This window comes from Salvelinus alpinus, chromosome 4 (genome assembly GCF_045679555.1).
Source record: "Salvelinus alpinus chromosome 4, SLU_Salpinus.1, whole genome shotgun sequence".
Classification (NCBI taxonomy): domain Eukaryota; kingdom Metazoa; phylum Chordata; class Actinopteri; order Salmoniformes; family Salmonidae; genus Salvelinus; species Salvelinus alpinus.
In genome coordinates this window covers 51,055,464-51,077,622 of record NC_092089.1, presented here as the reverse complement: position 1 = coordinate 51,077,622, position 22,159 = coordinate 51,055,464, and the positions used below count along the sequence as shown (strand labels likewise).

The window sequence follows — 22,159 nt, the reverse complement described above, 5'->3', positions numbered from 1 at the left end:
TTAAAGAGGTGGGGTTTCAGGTGTCTCCGGAAGGTGGTGATTGACTCCGCTGTCCTGGCGTCGTGAGGGAGTTTGTTCCACCATTGGGGGGCCAGAGCAGCGAACAGTTTTGACTGGGCTGAGCGGGAACTGTACTTCCTCAGTGGTAGGGAGGCGAGCAGGCCAGAGGTGGATGAACGCAGTGCCCTTGTTTGGGTGTAGGGCCTGATCAGAGCCTGGAGGTACTGAGGTGCCGTTCCCCTCACAGCTCCGTAGGCAAGCACCATGGTCTTGTAGCGGATGCGAGCTTCAACTGGAAGCCAGTGGAGAGAGCGGAGGAGCGGGGTGACGTGAGAGAACTTGGGAAGGTTGAACACCAGACGGGCTGCGGCGTTCTGGATGAGTTGTAGGGGTTTAATGGCACAGGCAGGGAGCCCAGCCAACAGCGAGTTGCAGTAATCCAGACGGGAGATGACAAGTGCCTGGATTAGGACCTGCGCCGCTTCCTGTGTGAGGCAGGGTCGTACTCTGCGGATGTTGTAGAGCATGAACCTACAGGAACGGGCCACCGCCTTGATGTTAGTTGAGAACGACAGGGTGTTGTCCAGGATCACGCCAAGGTTCTTAGCGCTCTGGGAGGAGGACACAATGGAGTTGTCAACCGTGATGGCGAGATCATGGAACGGGCAGTCCTTCCCCGGGAGGAAGAGCAGCTCCGTCTTGCCGAGGTTCAGCTTGAGGTGGTGATCCGTCATCCACACTGATATGTCTGCCAGACATGCAGAGATGCGATTCGCCACCTGGTCATCAGAAGGGGGAAAGGAGAAGATTAGTTGTGTGTCGTCTGCATAGCAATGATAGGAGAGACCATGTGAGGTTATGACAGAGCCAAGTGACTTGGTGTATAGCGAGAATAGGAGAGGGCCTAGAACAGAGCCCTGGGGGACACCAGTGGTGAGAGCACGTGGTGAGGAGACAGATTCTCGCCACGCCACCTGGTAGGAGCGACCTGTCAGGTAGGACGCAATCCAAGCGTGGGCCGCGCCGGAGATGCCCAACTCGGAGAGGGTGGAGAGGAGGATCTGATGGTTCACAGTATCGAAGGCAGCCGATAGGTCTAGAAGGATGAGAGCAGAGGAGAGAGAGTTAGCTTTAGCAGTGCGGAGCGCCTCCGTGATACAGAGAAGAGCAGTCTCAGTTGAATGACTAGTCTTGAAACCTGACTGATTTGGATCAAGAAGGTCATTCTGAGAGAGATAGCGGGAGAGCTGGCCAAGGACGGCACGTTCAAGAGTTTTGGAGAGAAAAGAAAGGGATACTGGTCTGTAGTTGTTGACATCGGAGGGATCGAGTGTAGGTTTTTTCAGAAGGGGTGCAACTCTCGCTCTCTTGAAGACGGAAGGGACGTAGCCAGCGGTCAGGGATGAGTTGATGAGCGAGGTGAGGTAAGGGAGAAGGTCTCCGGAAATGGTCTGGAGAAGAGAGGAGGGGATAGGGTCAAGCGGGCAGGTTGTTGGGCGGCCGGCCGTCACAAGACGCGAGATTTCATCTGGAGAGAGAGGGGAGAAAGAGGTCAGAGCACAGGGTAGGGCAGTGTGAGCAGAACCAGCGGTGTCGTTTGACTTAGCAAACGAGGATCGGATGTCGTCGACCTTCTTTTCAAAATGGTTGACGAAGTCATCTGCAGAGAGGGAGGAGGGGGGGAGGGGGAGGAGGATTCAGGAGGGAGGAGAAGGTGGCAAAGAGCTTCCTAGGGTTAGAGGCAGATGCTTGGAATTTAGAGTGGTAGAAAGTGGCTTTAGCAGCAGAGACAGAAGAGGAAAATGTAGAGAGGAGGGAGTGAAAGGATGCCAGGTCCGCAGGGAGGCGAGTTTTCCTCCATTTCCGCTCGGCTGCCCGGAGCCCTGTTCTGTGAGCTCGCAATGAGTCGTCGAGCCACGGAGCGGGAGGGGAGGACCGAGCCGGCCTGGAGGATAGGGGACATAGAGAGTCAAAGGATGCAGAAAGGGAGGAGAGGAGGGTTGAGGAGGCAGAATCAGGAGATAGGTTGGAGAAGGTTTGAGCAGAGGGAAGAGATGATAGGATGGAAGAGGAGAGGGTAGCGGGGGAGAGAGAGCGAAGGTTGGGACGGCGCGATACCATCCGAGTAGGGGCAGTGTGGGAAGTGTTGGATGAGAGCGAGAGGGAAAAGGATACAAGGTAGTGGTCGGAGACTTGGAGGGGAGTTGCAATGAGGTTAGTGGAAGAACAGCATCTAGTAAAGATGAGGTCGAGCGTATTGCCTGCCTTGTGAGTAGGGGGGGAAGGTGAGAGGGTGAGGTCAAAAGAGGAGAGGAGTGGAAAGAAGGAGGCAGAGAGGAATGAGTCAAAGGTAGACGTGGGGAGGTTAAAGTCGCTCAGAACTGTGAGAGGTGAGCCGTCCTCAGGAAAGGAGCTTATCAAGGCATCAAGCTCATTGATGAACTCTCCGAGGGAACCTGGAGGGCGATAAATGATAAGGATGTTAAGCTTGAAAGGGCTGGTAACTGTGACAGCATGGAATTCAAAGGAGGCGATAGACAGATGGGTAAGGGGAGAAAGAGAGAATGACCACTTGGGAGAGATGAGGATCCCGGTGCCACCACCCCGCTGACCAGAAGCTCTCGGGGTGTGCGAGAACACGTGGGCGGACGAAGAGAGAGCAGTAGGAGTAGCAGTGTTATCTGTGGTGATCCATGTTTCCGTCAGTGCCAAGAAGTCGAGGGACTGGAGGGAGACATAGGCTGAGATGAACTCTGCCTTGTTGGCCGCAGATCGGCAGTTCCAGAGGCTACCGGAGACCTGGAACTCCACGTGGGTCGTGCGCGCTGGGACCACCAGATTAGGGTGGCCGCGGCCACGCGGTGTGGAGCGTTTGTATGGTCTGTGCAGAGAAGAGAGAACAGGGATAGACAGACACATAGTTGACAGGCTACAGAAGAGACTACGCTAATGCAAAGGAGATTGGAATGACAAGTGGACTACGCGTCTCGAATGTTCAGAAAGTTAAGCTTACGTAGCAAGAATCTTATTGACTAAAATGATTAAGATGATACAGTACTGCTGAAGTAGGCTAGCTGGCAGTGGCTGCGTTGTTGACTTTGTAGGCTAGCTGGCAGTGGCTGCGTTGTTGACACTACACTAGTCAAGTCGTTCCGTTGAGTGTAATAGTTTCTACAGTGCTGCTATTCGGGGGCTAGCTGGCTAGCTAGCAGTGTTGATTACGTTACGTTGCGTTAAAAGAACGACAATAGCTGGCTAGCTAACCTAGAAAATCGCTCTAGACTACACAATTATCTTTGATACAAAGACGGCTATGTAGCTAGCTATGTAGCTAGCTACGATCAAACAAATCAAACCGTTGTACTGTAATGAAATGAAATGAAAATGTGATACTACCTGTGGAGCGAAGCGGAGTGCGACCGGGTTGTTGAGTGCGGAAGTTCTATTCGGTAGACGTTGGCTAGCTAGCAGTGTCTCCTACGTTAAGGACGACAAATAGCTGGCTAGCTAACCTCGGTAAATTAAGATAATCACTCTAAAACTACACACTCTAAACTACACAATTATCTTGGATACGAAGACAGCAAAGACAACTATGTAGCTAGCTAACACTACACTAATCAAGTCGTTCAGTTGAGTGTAATAGTTGCTACAGTGCTGCTATTCGGTAGACGGTGGACGTTTGCTAGCTGGCTAGCTGCTGGGCAGATAGCAGTGTAGACTGCGTTAGGACGACGAAATACGATAATTACGCAATTATCTTTGATACAAAGACGGCTATGTAGCTAGCTAAGAAGAAATTGCTAAGATTAGACAAATCAAACCGTTGTACTATAATGAAATGTAATGAAATGTAATGAAAAGTTATACTACCTGCGGACCAAAGTGCGAATGCGACCGCTCGCTCCAACCCGGAATTTACCACAGTTGTGTCAAGTTGGCTGGATGTCGTTTAGGTGGTGGACCATTCTTGATACACACGTGAAACTGTTGAGAGTGAAAAACTCAGCAGCATTGCAGTTCTTGACATAAACTGGTGCACCTGGCACCTACTACCATACCCCATTCAAATGTACTTACATTTTGTGTCCAGCCCATTCACCCTCTTAATGGCACACGTATACAATCCATGTCTCAATTGTCTCAAGGCTTAAAAATCCTTCTTTAATCTGTCTCCTTCAACTACACTGATTGAAGTGGATTTAACAAGTGACATCAATAAGGGATTATAGCTTTCACCTGGATTCACCTGCTCAGTCTGTCATGGAAAGAGCAGGTGTTCTTAATTTTTACATTTACATTTAAGTCATTTAGCAGACGCTCTTATCCAGAGCGACTTACAAATTGGTGCATTCACCTTATGACATCCAGTGGAACAGCCACTTTACAATAGTGCATCTAAATCTTTTAAGGGGGGGGGGGGTGAGAAGGATTACTTTATCCTATCCTAGGTATTCCTTAAAGAGGTGGGGTTTCAGGTGTCTCCGGAAGGTGGTGATTGACTCCGCTGTCCTGGCGTCGTGAGGGAGTTTGTTCCACCATTGGGGGGCCAGAGCAGCGAACAGTTTTGACTGGGCTGAGTGGGAACTGTACTTCCTCAGTGGTAGGGAGGCGAGCAGGCCAGAGGTGGATGAACGCAGTGCCCTTGTTTGGGTGTAGGGCCTGATCAGAGCCTGGAGGTACTGAGGTGCCGTTCCCCTCACAGCTCCGTAGGCAAGCACCATGGTCTTGTAGCGGATGCGAGCTTCAACTGGAAGCCAGTGGAGAGAGCGGAGGAGCGGGGTGACGTGAGAGAACTTGGGAAGGTTGAACACCAGACGGGCTGCGGCGTTCTGGATGAGTTGTAGGGGTTTAATGGCACAGGCAGGGAGCCCAGCCAACAGCGAGTTGCAGTAATCCAGACGGGAGATGACAAGTGCCTGGATTAGGACCTGCGCCGCTTCCTGTGTGAGGCAGGGTCGTACTCTGCGGATGTTGTAGAGCATGAACCTACAGGAACGGGCCACCGCCTTGATGTTAGTTGAGAACGACAGGGTGTTGTCCAGGATCACGCCAAGGTTCTTAGCGCTCTGGGAGGAGGACACAATGGAGTTGTCAACCGTGATGGCGAGATCATGGAACGGGCAGTCCTTCCCCGGGAGGAAGAGCAGCTCCGTCTTGCCGAGGTTCAGCTTGAGGTGGTGATCCGTCATCCACACTGATATGTCTGCCAGACATGCAGAGATGCGATTCGCCACCTGGTCATCAGAAGGGGGAAAGGAGAAGATTAGTTGTGTGTCGTCTGCATAGCAATGATAGGAGAGACCATGTGAGGTTATGACAGAGCCAAGTGACTTGGTGTATAGCGAGAATAGGAGAGGGCCTAGAACAGAGCCCTGGGGGACACCAGTGGTGAGAGCACGTGGTGAGGAGACAGATTCTCGCCACGCCACCTGGTAGGAGCGACCTGTCAGGTAGGACGCAATCCAAGCGTGGGCCGCGCCGGAGATGCCCAACTCGGAGAGGGTGGAGAGGAGGATCTGATGGTTCACAGTATCGAAGGCAGCCGATAGGTCTAGAAGGATGAGAGCAGAGGAGAGAGAGTTAGCTTTTTGTATACTCAGTATATAATTATATTCCAGCTACCCTCTTCATGTTGTTGGTCTCTCCACATCATTTTGAAGAGAGCGGTCCAGTTTGAAGCTGGGAAAGTGAAGTTCAGGTCTGGCACATTGTCAGCATTGGTGTACTCATCTAGGGGTGAAAGCTCCAGTGTGTGTATGTATGTGTCCAACCATCCTTCCCTGTGTGCGTTCAAGCATTACTTTATACAGTATGTGGTCTATATCAGGCTTTCTGTTCACCTATAGGTACACAACTGGGAGCCAAGGTGAGACTGTGCGATGGAAAAATGCTGAAACAAGGAGATGGAGGTGTGATTTGCCACACCCAGTATAAATCTGGTTCACCCCTAGTTTCTTCACCCTCCTCCTCTATACAGCAAAAATACAATTTGGCCTGTTTCTATTCCCATGTTTTTTATCTGAACATTTGAAGTCAGTTTTGCATTGTAATCAGTCATTGTTGCTCTGGTTTTGGGCAACATTCTCTAACATAGTTGACTCTTTAAATGCGCCTTTCCTGGATCATGTCGACAAACCCTCAAACATCTCTTCAAACGTAATTATCTTCTTAACACGCAATCCCAGGAGGCACAGTGTGGTTAATAAGACTGTGGTTATCCCCTCTATCCCCTATCCATCCCTCACTCCCTACCTCCCTCGTCCCCTCTTTCCTCCTCCTGTCCTCCCTCCCACAGCAGCCTCTCTCTGTGAGCCCACTAGGCTGCCAGCGCCACTGACCTGTGGTAAGGGGGAAATCAATAGTCAATTCCATTTTGCGGCCAGCGTTTGACAGGTACTAGATACGAGTGGATTGGATGCATGTAAGGAGCAGGACCGTGAGTCTGAGCCTGTCTGACCCTCCCTCCCTCTCTCTCACCCTCCCCTACGAAGTGCATGCAGCCACAGTCCTGTTTCCTCTAACTACTGCCAGTTCAAAAACACTATGCCAGCCAAGCAGCAGGGTTCGGGGGGACAAAATATGTTTTGATGTCAAACAAGTGAATCACATATTGTAGTTGTTGTATAGTAAAAATGTATAGGTAAATCCATGAGGGGAGCTTCACATGTGAATGGGTTTATCTTGAATACATTATGGGTTCATTACCCGTTGCAATAAGAGCTTTGATGTACATGTATCTATTTGGGCTCCCGAGTGGCGCAGCGGTCTAAGGCACTGCATCTCAGTGCAAGAGGTATCACTGCAGTCCCTGGTTTGTATCCAGGCTGCATCACATCCGATCGGGAGTACCATAAGGCGGCGCACAATTGCCCCAGGGTAGGTTGTCATCGTAAATAAGATTTTTTTCTTAACTGACTTGCTTGGTTAAGTAAAGGTTAAATAAATAAATACAAATAAATAAAACCAATATACACTGAGTGTACAAAACATTAGGAACACTGTCCTAAAATTGAGTTGGACCCTCTTCTGCCCTCAGAACAGTCTCAATTCATTGGGGCATGGACTCTACAAGGTGTCGAAAGCATTACACAGGGATGTGTTGTACACTCCATGTATTTCACCAGAAAAGGGTCCTGGAAAATATACGGTGCCGAATATTTCCCCTGCAATGTCTAATTTGTTCATTTGCATCAGACGCTAAAGGGGAGAGACAGTCAGTGAGCAGTAAAATACAGTACATACACAGGAATCCCAATCAAGCGAAGACGTTTCATCCTCAGCCCGTGTTCACTCGGGGCCCCGAGCTAATTTTACTGCTCACTGAGGTGTAACATGTAATACCCAATAGATTGAGAGCAATCCGTTCATTAACACCGATTAAAGAAAATGATCACGCAAAATATGTCAACTGCACGATAATCAGTTAATGCATTTTTTAATTAGTGTCTACTTCTCTTTTCTCTGTTGATTTTCACCCAATGACTTGGTTATGCGTTCCTGCAATTCTCTCTCTGGCGCCCTCTGATTAACAGTTAGGTTTCATTATGGTTTCTGAGGACGCAGGAGAGCGGGAGAGTGGGGATATGGTAGTTAGATGAAAAGTTGAGTGGGTAAGACTCTATATTTGAAACCGAGGCCACCGACACAAAATAATGTAACAATTTAATAAGCTAATAAACAGTGACACAGTGACTTGCTCTGAGTGCCCTTGAGGGTCAAGGCACAGTTTACAATCATATTTAAGAGCTGTTTCTATTAGCAAAGCAACAAAAGGTTAGACAGATAGAGAGGGGCCACTACACATTGGAGAAGACAGTGGTGTATTTGACACTTAATGGAGGAAACTCAAGAATGGGAGGTCATATTGAACTCTTATGTTGTTCCTAGATAAGGGAACTGTAGATATGCAACATAGTCTCATGCACTATACGTTCCATTTTAATGTTTTTGCTAAATAGTTATATATGGAAAATGTTTCCAATAAAACTTTGCATATGAACGGATTTCAAAATGTTTAGGTTTCTGTCAGAGTTGAGATTTTGGTGTTCTGTACAATATTACTGTGTCGTGTCTTTGCTATCGTTAAATTGAAGACTTCTAGTTTTTATCATAGATTCCTATAATTAGGGATTACGCGATCACTTGAGTAATAACGTAATTAATTAACTATGAATTCGAGGGCACCAGGGAAAGTTATTAGATTACAAAGTTATAATTTCCCAATATAACCTTTCAGATATTTTCATATCTGATCAATGGTCTTCTATTTAATGATTTATTTACTCTACCTTACGTCAGTCTCATTCCAAACGTCGTAAATCGTTGATCTGCACGAACCCAGTCTTCACTATGAGTCATCCATACATCAATTGTCTTAAATCATTTATTTATTACTAACTAATTAATTCACAGAAATGCATAAACAAACAAACAAACTTAAAATAGTTACATGAAATGATAGGAGAAAATATGCCCTAGTGGGCTAAACCGGCATGGCGACTGTTACACAAAGGGAAAGTTGCGTTCGACTAAGAATTCACTACAGAGTCCATAATTATAACAATTGACATGCTAATCCTTACACATGAACGCTCACTCATTCGGGAACAATTGCAATCAATATATATATAGTTACGTTCAGTGTGTGTGTCGCCTTGGTCGTTGGAGAGAAGTTCGTTTTGGTTGGAGTGAAGTTCTGTCTCGGTTGTGGATTGTTCAGAGTGTCATTCGTTATAGAATGGATGTTTCGGCGGTTGTCTTTCTTCGCGTTCAATGATACCGAATTCCTAGCTGCAGACTAGTAATTAATATCAAAGACTTGTTCTTATTCTGTCGGTATCGATAGTCTAAGAGTTTAACCACGTGGGATGGTTAAAAGATTCAGCAGTCTGGTCTCAAACCTTGGCCCTCTCTTTATCGAGGTAAGCTGGTCTGCAACCTTTGTCCTCTCGTGATTGAGAGAAACATGGTCTGGGGTAATTTCTTAAAAGTTGGCTTTTATTCAGATAGCAGAGAGGGGTGGTCCCATGGTCTCTGACCCAACTGGCTCAGGGGCGGTCCTTGGATTTAGTTCAAATACAACAGGGAGTTGTATTTTCCTTCATTAAACAGTTCAAAATCATATTACACACTTATACAAACAGTATCATACTCACTCATTCATTTTATACAACAAACAGGTGTAAACCTCATATCTGAGGTTATTATATAAACAGCGGTATGGTAATGTGGCCAACCCGTCTCTCCTGAGTTTCCCACATGGGGACAAATGGACCGGTTCATAGCTGGACTCTTCCACCGATCTTTATACTTTTGCAGGAATATGAAATATGTTCGTACCTCAAGTTCTGTGAGGTGGAAGAGAATTCCTTTGTACTGAAAGTTTACCCTCTGTCTAATACTGTTTGTGGTGGGGAGATTCTCAGGAATTTACGACATCTCTCTGTGATCACCGCATGGGTTGTGGTGGAAAGGGAGAGGCAGGGAGAGGGGGATGGGGTTTGCAGTACCCAAGCAGGCAACATCATGACAACTGGAATCTGAAGCCATGTTTCTTTATGAAAAATATTGTCTTAATGTGACAAAGAGGAAGAGCGAATGCCTTTAATAGCCAGTCAATAGTTATTATACCTCATTCCTATTTGTCTTTAAATGTTTCTCTTTGGGAGCAAATATAGCAGCCTTTGTCCAGGCCATACCAGAGAGGAAGAGGCAAAGCGAGAGGAAGCTTATACTGTAGCGTTAAGAAGACCAAGTGAGAAGTTATTGTATGGGGGGCAATGAGAGAGTGTCAAATTTGGTAAAGTGTCAATGATGTGCGTACTGGGAGCGGAGTCAGGTGCAGGAGAGCAGAGAGTTGTGAACAGGCGCACACTTCATTTAGGCAGGAGAAACCAACAGACGGACGCCACTGCGTCGAAACCTCCAGCCAATTGGCAAAAGTGCAAATGCGCAAACAGTCTTAATGATATGTACAAACAAATAAACATACCTCGTGAAATAAAACACGGAATAAACGCTTACCAGTATATCACGTCAAAATAGACACGTAACACAAAACAATCTCACACAAAGACATGAGGGGGAACAGAGGAATAAATACATGTAGTGTGATTGGGGAATGAAAACCAGGTGTGCAGGGAACAAGACAAAACAAATGGATAAATAAAAAATGGAGCGGCGATGGCTAGAAAGCCGGTGACGTCGACCGCCGAACGCCGCCCGAACAAGGAGAGATCTTTCTACAAAAGATCATTGGCTAGAATGTTCCCATCTGATCTCACCTTCTCCCGCCTGCTCGGGCATGCGCTTGTGTGTGCGCAATTCGAGTTTAACACCTCTGAAATTCTCTGGATTACCAAAGCCAAACATTTGAATTGCTTGCGGCTGAAGTGAACATATATAAGGACGCCCACATCACTGTAGTCGGATGCTACATACCGCCATCGGCTTCGGGAGAAGCACTTAACTCTCTTTCTGATGACCTGCACAAGCTATATTACTCTGAATTCATTATTTTAGGAGATTTGAACTGGGACATGCTTACATCTGTATCGGACTCTTTTAAAGAACTGTGTGACTCTCTGAATCTCGCTCAATTAATTAATGAGCCTACAAGACTGAATCGCAGAGCACCTAACAAATCAACACTATTGGACATTATTCTAACGAATACCCCTCACAAATACACATCGACTGGGATATTCTGTAATGATGTCAGGGATCACTGTGCAATTGCTTCTGTTAGAAATACAAAAATGACCAAAGCCAAACCCCGTTATATTTTTAAAATACATTTTAGACAGTTTGATGAGCAAGCGTTCTTACATGATCTGTACCATAATATTGACAGAGTAAGTCTGATTCCCGATGTTGACACTACCTGGGACAGTTTTTATATGAATTGTGTGTCGATTTGTGATAAGCATGCCCCTGTGAGGAAATTTAGAATCAATGGAAGGGACAATCCCTGGTTTTCAGATAACTTGGCAGAATTAATTAGAACGAGATATCTCTTAGGCTCAAGCTAGACATACAAATGTTCCTGTTGACTGGGCCTCCTTCAGAGCGCTAATAAACAAAGGCACAGGATTGATCAGGAAGTCCAAATCAGAGTACTATTTAAATGCAGTCACAGAGAACCTAAACAACCCTACCAAGTTCTGGGTGCTAATCAAATGAGTGTCAGGTTCTAATGTATCCTTTGACCTTCCTGACCATTTTAATGATGGATTCTAGTTAAGTGAAGGATAAAGCCGATATTGTATGGTTTTTAAAAAACACATCATATCTGCTGGTTCAGTTTTTGATAATGGTGGGGCCTAGGCTCATAGGCCCTCATGTGAACCATTTTAACTTTGAGCCTGTTTCTTATACTGAGTTCTATAAAGAACTAAAGGCTATAGACACTAAAAAGTCTGCAGGTCCAGACAACCTGGACCCCTACCTCTTAAAGACAGCAGCTGGTATTATTACTGAACCTGTGGCTCATATTTTCAACTTGAGTCTCTTGACCAATTCCAAACCCAGCATTTGGAAATCAGCGTATGTCCTCCCACTGCTAAAGGGTGGAGATCCCTCAGAAGCTAATAACAATTGTCCTATCTCTAAACTCCCTATCCTGGCCAAAGTCGATGAATCCCTATTGATCTCACAGTTAAACTTCTTAATTAAAAAGAACATACTGAGCAGGGTTCAGTCTGGCTTTAGATCGGGGCACAGCACCGCAGCTCCAGCTACGGCAGTGGCAAATAACATCATTAATGCACTTGATAAAAAGCAACATTGTGCTGCTAAGTTTGTGGATTTAACAAAGGCCTTTGATTAAGTTAACCATGAATTGTTGCTAGCTAGACTCAGAAACATTGGTCTCAGTGAAGGGGCAGTAAATTGGTTTAGGAACTATCTTTTTGACAGAACACAATGTGTGTATATACTGACAATCACAAGTCTAGCTTTCTTGAGATTAATAGAGGTGTGCCCCAGGGGGGGGCTGATGTGGGGCCTTCAAGAATAAAATTGGTCTGGTGTGTTAGAAATGCCGGGGACGATTCTGTTCTCAGTCCGCCACTACATTTAATTACGCACATAGTTTTGTAATTTGAATACACAACGGAAAACAATCACCTTAGGCTTAGGAAGGCAGGTTCAATATGATGCTTGGAGCCTGAACAACATCTCTCCAAACACTCAGAATATACTGCAAACAAAATACATTATTGAAGTGGCATAACTTAATAAAGCAAACATTTTGGAATATTGCCAAACTTAGATAAACAAACAGTGATACAGATGAACAAACATACCTTCTCAGAACACTCGACCACACCCCAAACATTTCTTCAAAAAGACTGCATGGTCCCCAAAATGGTTGCCTTCAGAGAAAGCTTTAAGAGGTGCTTTTTTATGCCTACATTTTACAGAATGCTCTATGAAAGAGCTCAAAACTAAACCATTCTCAAGTAATGCATGGATATCTGTAGATAGCATAATAATCAATAATATCAATTTGACAGTCTTTACTTTCCAGCTCTAAAATGTAAATGTTGTCCTCCACAAGAGTTGGATTAGCTTGTCTTTCTTTGAAGAGGACAGTGACAATTGACACCTATGATGCTCCAAATGTGAAAATCTGAAATACTCAAACTTAAAATATAATAAAAATCTTTATTTCAAATAGTTTGACAAATGTATTAATCTCTTGTGGACAAACGCACGTAACATCAAGCATCTGACTCAATTACGTGAGATTTTTCTTCTGCGTTTCCAAGATAACTTCATGAGCAATCTCAAGACGTTTAACTTGACTTCCCTATCTCTACTGTTATGGGCCCCACCACCCCACGTCATGTTATCTTTCCTGTATATGGTGAATTCAAAATAAGGATGTGGCTGGCTGTTCAACTCAAGTGACCCTGGAACCTGAGCTCCATTCCGCCACTGTTCCATCTGATCCTATCTACACCAGAGTCTGATGAAAGTCTTTCTGGGTGCTGAGGCTGTGTAGTGAGTGGTGTTGCTCTCTAATTGATTTTCTTTATCTCTGAATCACTCTACCTACCAAGCCTTTCCTTCTGATTCACCTGAATCTAACAGAAGAGAGGGGGGAATAGATCACAATATCTCTTATTGGTGAGTGAGTGAGTTTGGGAAGCTCCAATTAGGAAATTGAATCTCCCTGTTCAACTGTGTGGATATGTCAAATGATTTACTTATTGGTAATTGAATATGATTTAGTGTATTATATCATCAGTATTTGTATCTAACTTGAAATGTTTTGAATCCAACCTGACGTCATGACCTCTTCAGTTTTAATGTAACAATTATACAACAATTTTGGCACTACTAGCTGATCACTATCTGCACTCATACTACTTATACTCTTTCGGAATATTAATGGAAAAAACTATATCTCTCATTCTGGGATAGGTATAATATGTTTATGTTCTGTGAATATATGCTAAAGACGATGTGAAATAGATTTGCTTCCTCTTTCTGCTCTTTTGTTTTTATGACAAATTATTACTGATTGAGAGGTCTACTGTCTCAGATCACGTTCCAGCAAAGAAGATACATCTAATGGAAAATAATTAAAGGACAGATTGTCAAATGAGGATTTGTACATATCTCTGATCTGTTCACCAAATTAACTAAAAGTGCAATTGAAGATTTGCAGAGAAATAGTCATAGCTTTAACTTTGTTACCCTGTTAGAGAATATTGCCTAATTGAGAAAGAGGGACTGTTGTAACATTTACCACAATGGCTTAAGAGAATAACCCGTTTAAGGAGAGACAGAGGAACAAGGTATAGAACAAAATTTTAATATTGTTCTTGACTCTATTATATCTTTATCACACATCCATTACACAACAAAAGGGTGTCAAAATCACTCTGAAACAGTAAGATGCTTTTGTGAGAATAATGTGTCATTATAGGTAGTTTGGGAAACAACCTTTTAAGGCATAAAAGTCCACCCCATAAACGACATTATAAAATCCAACCATTCTATGGAATGCCTATAACCATGGCATCTAAAGGTACTCAAACATTTACATAAATCAAGCTTGTTTATTGAACATTCTGACATTTGTATTACACTGATAAGTTAGCCTATAGAAGGAAAATATATCATAACCCTGCTTTCCTTTAATGGAAAATAGGAAATTGGCATTCTCATTTGCGTTCAAATGTAATAACTTTTTTTCTGTCCATCTTGCTCTCACTCTCTCGTTCTCTCTCTCACACACGCTCTGTCTGTCACTCTCTCTCTCTCTCTCTGTCACTTTCTCTTTCTCTCAAGGCAGCAAGGCACATTTAAGAGCCGAAGGCAATTAGCGCCCTGCAATAATAATAAGGCGAAATACTGCAAAGGAGGAAAAGCGAAGTGGAGGCCTGTATGCAGACAGCTGATAAGCAGTAAATAGAAGAAGACTTCAATGGCCTCGCATCATGCATCCACTACATAAGGGTGCGTCCCAAATGTAGAGTGTACCTGAATACAACCCAGCAGCCCCCAGTCAACTCCCAGAAGGGGACAGTCCCACATGACAGACAGGAAATAGCCATCCTCTCTTTTTCCTCACAAAACATATAGAGACACAAGCATGACCTGAGGGAATCAGCTGATGGCCATCTTGCCATTGGTGACTGGTGCACTCTCATCTTTAGACTTTAGAATCAAAGTCTTTAAGTCATTAACACATTTCCTATGACTGTAGAATTGTGAGTATCCCAGTGTTTGTTTGTTTGTTTGTTTGTTCGTTATAGACAGCTGCCTAATATTTTTTTCCCTCGTAATTTCCGTGTGTCAGTTGTGTATGACGCATCTTCACTCATGTCAGCTTGTAGTGTCAAACAGTATGTTCAGGTTTGAAAAAATATAGTCATTATCGTTTCCATTGCTATTTATACACTGTTGTCCATCAATAAAAGCACCGGAATTTCAAATGTTGTTTTGATTCCATTGAATGGAATGTACTTTCACCCTTCTTCAAAATCACTCATTTCACATCTTCCCCTCTCACAGGTTTGTATCACCATGGCATCAGCCTGGATTACAATGTTTGCCACGCTGCTGCTGGCATTTGTGAATGGAACGAAAGAAGGTGTGTGCTGTCTTTGTAATAAATAACCTTCTCTAAATGGCAACACCTTGCCAGCAGTAGCAAAGACGATAGAATAGACACTTCACATCCCATTGTCTTAAAAATGTTGTTTTGAAATGTAAATCTTGAAAAAATCGATGTAATTTGAGTTTCACTGAGACATGGGAATATAGGCAAGAAATATGGTCATTTATTTGGTGGCTTAAAGAGAAATTTTTCCACCTCCCTCAATGTTGCTGATGAATTGATCTGCTCTTGGCTCTCTGTCCTTTCCTGACAGAGGTTCACACGTTTCCATCTGTGCGGGTACACACTTCCACCCCTGTGGTGGCCTTGGGGTCACCGGTGACTGCCTCTTGCGTCATCAGAGATGACTGCCCCCTCATAAAGGGACAAGCCGTTCACATTGTCTGGCACCTCAACCAACGCCTTATTCCCAGCAGTTCTGCAGCAGCCAATGAGAGTGGTAGAAACACTGCAGCGGCCAATGAAAGTGGCTGGATCTCCACAGTTTTATATTCTGTGGCCAATCAGAGTGGCTGGAACTCAACAGTGTTTATACCTAGCTTCACAGACACCAGTGGTATTATCACGTGCTGTGTCCTCCACACCTTCCCGTGTCAGATAGTAGGAGCAGTGGAGATAAGAGCTGGATGTGAGAGAGATTTTTTCTTTCTTTGTTTCTTTCTTTGTTTCTTTGTTTGTTTATCCCTGTTCAGTGGTGTGCTGTATGTATAGTTTACCATAGCTACATTATCATTCATAGTAAGGGATATCTCTTACCCCACATAAAAAGATTACAGATGGGACCATGGTAAAGAATGACATTTCTTTATTTCATTAAAAAAAATTAAATGTTGGAATGAAAAAATGCAGGTCTGTCTTGCAGTGCCATACCTCCCTGAGAAATCTAAGTATACTGAGCATAAAATAAGAATAAATTAAAATGTTTTTAAAGGTAGACTCAGCGGATATTGAGATGAGCGTGATGCAAGACTTCGCTCTCACACGGTCACACACAGTATCTGCGCATATGCACAAGTTCACCTCACGCTGTTACAGCGTGGTAGCCACAGGACCAAAACAGCTGTGAAGTTGAGCCTCTTAGTTATTACGGAAATTGACCCACAATGCTGTTTACTTTCTGCATCTACTTCATGTCGCTGAGTCTACCTTTACATGTTTTAAACATACGCTTCACCTCAGATAAAGAATAAAAACCTGAACTGATAAAAACAGTTCTGTAATGTAGTTCTGAAGATTTTATCATTTGCTGTTCCAAAATCAAATTAAATGTAATTTTAAGGCTCTTTTTAAATCAGCAGATGTCACAAAGTGCTTATACAGAAACCCAGTCTAAAACCCCAAACAGCATGCAATAAGATGTAGAAGCACGGTGGCTAAGAAAAACTCCCTAGAAAGGCAGGAACCCCCCAGGCTCTGAGGGGTGAGCGCCAACTAACTTTAACATTGTTTTGCTCACCCCAATAATTGTTTTTTCTATAGTTCCACCCCCAGCACCACAAAACCTTAGCTGCCTGACTAACCTTACCAAACTGGAAACCCTCTCATGCCAATGGGACCCAGGACAGGACACCCACCTGCCCACACAGTACACTCTTTACACTGAGATCAGGTAACAAGTGGCTATTGGTGGAGAACAAGTGAATCTGTTGTATTTTTTTAATTTACATGTCAAATGTAAATGTATATTGTAATTACGATGCTATTTATTAAATGCTTTCTTGGACAATCTAGCTACTTTGCCCCTTAGGGTCACTGTACTATAAATGCCTGCATAGGTGTGGAGGTTATCCAAAGAGAACCAGTTTAGATGTTACTTCCAAGATGCTTTCTGTGGCAACCTACTAATATCACTATGCATAGGTGTGGAGGTTATCCAAAGAACTTAAAGTGGAAGATGCATAACTGTTATTTGCTCAAGAAGTTGTATTATTTCTTAATCTAAACAGGGATTTACCGGAGAGCGACACGTACGTGCTGGCGCCAGGGGTACATCACTACAGTATACCACGTACCGCTTTTGTTCTCTTCTCAGAGATAGAAATATATGTCAAGGCGGTGAATGCCTTGGGTCAAGCCACCTCAACACCTTTGCTTCTGGAGCCAATGGAGTCAGGTAAGGAAGTAGTGATTTGGGCTGTGATTTACAGGATATGGTGTCCATATTAGGACAGTCTCAGTCACACGGACTTGGTGTCACTTGTGACTCTGAAGCTGTCCTAATACAGACACTGTAAAGACAGTTATTCTGAAGCTCACTGTATTCTTTAAACCTAAAATACAGAACCGTATGTTCAAGTACTTTGTGGCATTGTATTGAGATGAAGCTATTCACATCATAGGGGTTCTAATATAACTCTCATATTGCAGCCAAGTTTGACCCTCCAAAAGTTCTGAAGGTCCAAGCAGAGCCAAACACGTATGGCTGCCTAAGGCTCAGCTGGGGTCTCTCTGAACAGCAAGCGTGGGTGACCATTGTGACCTTGGAGGTGCGACTGAAAACAGCAAACAGCAAACCAGTAAGAGAATGTCCATTTCCTAAGTGTCCACATATTGCAAACATTTGAACAACATTTTTATGATTTAACAACATTAACAATAAATTATCATACCAACTGTACTAGGTAACCCTAAAAATGATTACATTACTGTGAGTGTGTGTGTTTGCGTGTGTATGTATGTTTGTGTGTGTGTGCGTGCGTGCGCGCGCGCATGTGTGTTAGGTCCCAGTGCCCCGCTTAATGCGCCAGAGACCCATGGAGGTGTGTCGTCTGCTCCACGGGACAGAGTACCACATCCAGATACGGGTCAGGTATCACCAGAGTCCATGGAGCGAATGGAGTAACAGCAATACTGCAGTCACGCTTGAGAGGGGTATGTCCTGCATCAATTCTGTTTAATGTAACGTCATTTATCACTCCCATGGTACAAATCTTTTAATCTATTTCTTATTCTTCAGTTCATTGGGCTTACTTTTCACTCTATGCTAATGAAATGTCCCACATTTTCTATCCCACTTTTTACAGCTCTGGTAGAATGTATGTATTGACTATGTATTTTACTAGCTCTTTGGAAGTGAATTTCTAGCCGACACCTGTCTAGTCTGGAAGAACTCTCCTCTTCTCCTCACACAACTGAGAGGCACAAACATTTGATGAGTTTCAAAATGGACACTTCTGCTTCTCTTCAGCTCCCACTGGATGACTCGACTCTTGGATGAAGGTCTCTAGGGAGCAGAGGCAGAAACATCTCAGTGTATACTTGTTTTGGAAGGTAAGAACAACACACAGAACACACTCAAATTTGACACATCACAAACGTTCATATTTCCTGTGATAGTGGTACACAACTTGCCTTTCCTCATCCATCTCCTTTCTTCCTTTTGTAGCCATCGAAGCAGTTCCATGCCAATGGCAAGATCCTGTCCTATGTTGTCTCGCGCCAGAGACAACCCACGAAAAAGGGACAGTTGTGCGTCACATTGGATAGCCACTGTGTTTTCCAGCTTCCCAGGGGGTAAGGAAAGTGTTCCTCAGTGCTGGGAACGCTGCGGGGACATCCAGCCCTACTGAGGTGGAAGTGTTTCAACACAGGGGTAAAGCTGTATTATTAGTTCGATTGTGTAAAATATCTCTTTATACACAATCTTTTAGCATTTTGTTCATTAGTCCACTGTCCACTGTAAAATCCCAATGGTATGTCAGTAGTACAATAGTACATTTTTCAAGATGGAGCACTTTCAGTACAGAGCGTAAACTAAATATCCCTGTTGCTGAATTCCAAATCAACCCCTACACCCTAGGCACTCCTGTAGATTTGAGAGGATTGCATATATATATCAGCATTATGGTAATAGCTTTATCTGATTGGCTGGGTGGAAATGTCACCATATTTCTTCCACCTATGCAATCCTCTGATCTAGGCTAGGGGTCAATTCAGAAATCAGAATTTATGTATAAGCAGAAGGTGTTCTGTGTGTTATGTCAGCGTCCCAAACACCCTATTCCCTATACAGTGCACTACTTTTGAGTCCTATGTGCACTATTCAGGGAATGTGATGTCATTTGGGACTTTAAGCTTACCTGTGACATATTGTATGGTAAATATCTGCATCTGTCCCCAGTTCTGGCAGCAGTCTCTGACGTCAATGTCCTTCCTCATGATGAGAGATCACTACTGGTCCAGTGGACAAGCATACATGCATCCAGTGTCACAGGCTATGTGGTGGAGTGGAGGCCATTGTGGAAAATGGACCCTTCCCTCATCTTGTTTGACCACATTGACAGGAATCAATCCAGCACTCTAATATCAGGTATGGCTTATGTCAGTTATAAGGTATACACACATACTGTGGTTTCATTCACCTGTCATGTGTCTCTAGTTCTGTGTTAGACTTTGTTGGAGGACTATGTACTTCTTTTATATACAATTCTCCTGGCTGCACAATTAGTTTATCTGCAGGGACAGTAACGTTTTCATTGAATTGCATCTACGGTATCAGCTTGTGAGTGTGTTCTCTCGTTTGTTGTTTGAGTTGATTTGTGCAGACGTTTTTCTTTGCGGGATTTTGTCCACATGCTATGAGCTTAAGCACTTGGATCCACTGTTATCTCTTTCTCCTTGTCTCCAGAGAGCATCGAGCCATACAATCCCTATGGGATCTCTGCGTATCCTAGGTATAAGGACGGGATTGGCCTTCCTCAGACCGTCGAGGCGTACTCTAGACAAAAGGGTGAGTCGGTAAATACCAACCCTTACACCTTGGACTTTGTAAGATCTTTACAATATCAAAGGAGGTGTTGCAGGCTTTGTTTGAGTCAATGAGGTGCGAATCGGCTGCAAAACATACCGATGAAAGGTGGTACAATGCTTCCCTCTATTGGAGACATAGAGCAAATGACACCTCCGCATACTGCTACCACCATTAAAATAAGCTTAATCTATTCTATTTATATCAAACACCGACATTATATCTCTTTGTCAGCATGACAATACCAACAAATCGGAACACTATTAGGTTTATGACATTATATAATTGATATGGTAATCGCCACTTCTTTTATTGCCATTTAATCCATATAGTCCTCAATGTTCCCTGTTGTTTCTGGCAGCCCCATCTGCCGCCCCAAATCTCTTATTGAGCTTACCTGGGAGGAAATTCCACTATGCCAGAGGAATGGGATTGTGCAGAGCTACCAGGTCTTCTACTGGGATGAGCAGGGAAACACCAAAGGTGGAAAGATGCTTATTGTGATGCTGTTGATGATACAGCTATAGATGACTGAAAGTTCATAAAAAAGCCTTATTTTGCCAGGCTGTCATTGTAAATAAGTATTTAGGTCACACTGTATATGGATAGTCTAGATGCTCTACAGATGGTCATACTATCAACAAACTTGCTGTTGATAAGCAACTGCTTTCTAAGGTTATGGTTAGGTTTAGAATAAGGGTTAGGGTAAGGGTTAAGTTTAGGGTTAGGATAATGGTTAAGGTTAGGGTTAGAGCTAGGGTTAAAGTTAGATAGTTAGTGGAGCATCTACAGATGGACTATCCAAATAAAGTGTTGCCAGTGTTTATTCCCAACTGACTCGCCTGGTTAAATAAATGAACATGTAACCTCAAACTGCAGTTGCTGTGTCCCTCTTTTACAGTTGTGACTGCTGAGCTGGGAAAGAGGAGGGTGGTTCTAAGAGAGCTCAACCCTTCATCCTCATACAAAGCCTTTATTATGGTTAGCACAGGTGGCGGGAGTCTGAACGGATCAGAGGTTACCCTCAAAACTGAACCAATGGGTTGGTATTAGAATTTTGTCAATAAGAGGAAAGTGCTTTTAAATAAAAGTAATATGCAGTGTTATTTGAGGACTAGTCTCGCTTGCCAAACTCATGGCGCTCCACCCTATGTGAGGTCAGATACTGTATCAGGAAATTGTCTAAAACATAAGTCCTAAATCTAAATACATACAGTATATTTTCAGATGCCTTTGCTATCATCTTGAGAGTTATTTCCTCTGGTGGTGGGCTGTCATTGCTCATCATTATCTCAGTTCTGGTCTGCTTCTCAACACATGAACGGTGAGAACTCAACATTGACTTCATGTCAGTAAATACTTGTGTGTTTGTGCTATTTAAAAACAATACAAGTTTCTGTTCCCATCTGAAGGTTGAAAATGTGCTTTTGGCCCAAGATCCGTGACCCTGCCAACAGCAGCATCAAGAGGTGGACCACATTGGATTCAATACAGGTGCAGTATTAGGATTATCATGACAAAGTATGTATTCAGTGTGTGTTGGTAATCCCTAAGTACAAGGTTTACAATTTTTGGGGGCATTTATGCATCTATTCTATTTAATGTTTCTGTGGTTTGACCAAGGAGATGCATGTTTCTTTTTCTCTTCGAAGGATATTCATGTTGATCAATATTTTGTCTCTTCTGGTCTGTTGTAAATCAAATAAATGTCTGATCAATACATACAACTCTAAACATATTGTAATTTCTAATGCTAATACAGAAGCACCAATAACTTGTCCTGTACAGTTATTGTATGCTGTTTTCATATACATTCCTTTGTCTAAGCTTCTAAGGCAGGGATCCCCCAACTGGCGGCCCGTGTGCCAAATTTGGGCCATGGTTGATTATATTTGGCTCCCCCAGTCTGAGCAAAAAAACATATTTTTTATTACATTGTTTTGCATTTTCATTGTTGGACATAAGACTGTAAAAACACCAAAAAATCAGCTCCATGTGATTTTAATTTGAAAATCTTTTCCCAAGTATTCCCATGCACAGGGGTGCAACTTTCACTGGGGACAGGGGGGTCATGTCCCCCCCCACATTCTGAAATATAATTTTTGTCCCCCCCCAATTCTATCATTGCAATGTGATACAAAAGAGTGGGAAGGCATGTTTTTTCAGTGCAATGTGAGTTTTTTTTAGTTTGGCAATGAAACGTCACTGATCTGTCAGTTTCCCTAGCTAATGATCTACTTTTCACACTGACACAGTAACAAACAGCTCTTGCATTA

General features: G+C 43.6%; 1 pseudogene; it reads left to right on the top strand.

Annotated features, from left to right (window-relative positions):
• Window positions 1-12,935: 12,935 nt before the first annotated feature.
• On the top strand, window positions 12,936-21,492 carry LOC139572610 (granulocyte colony-stimulating factor receptor-like; annotated as a pseudogene).
• Window positions 21,493-22,159: the final 667 nt, after the last annotated feature.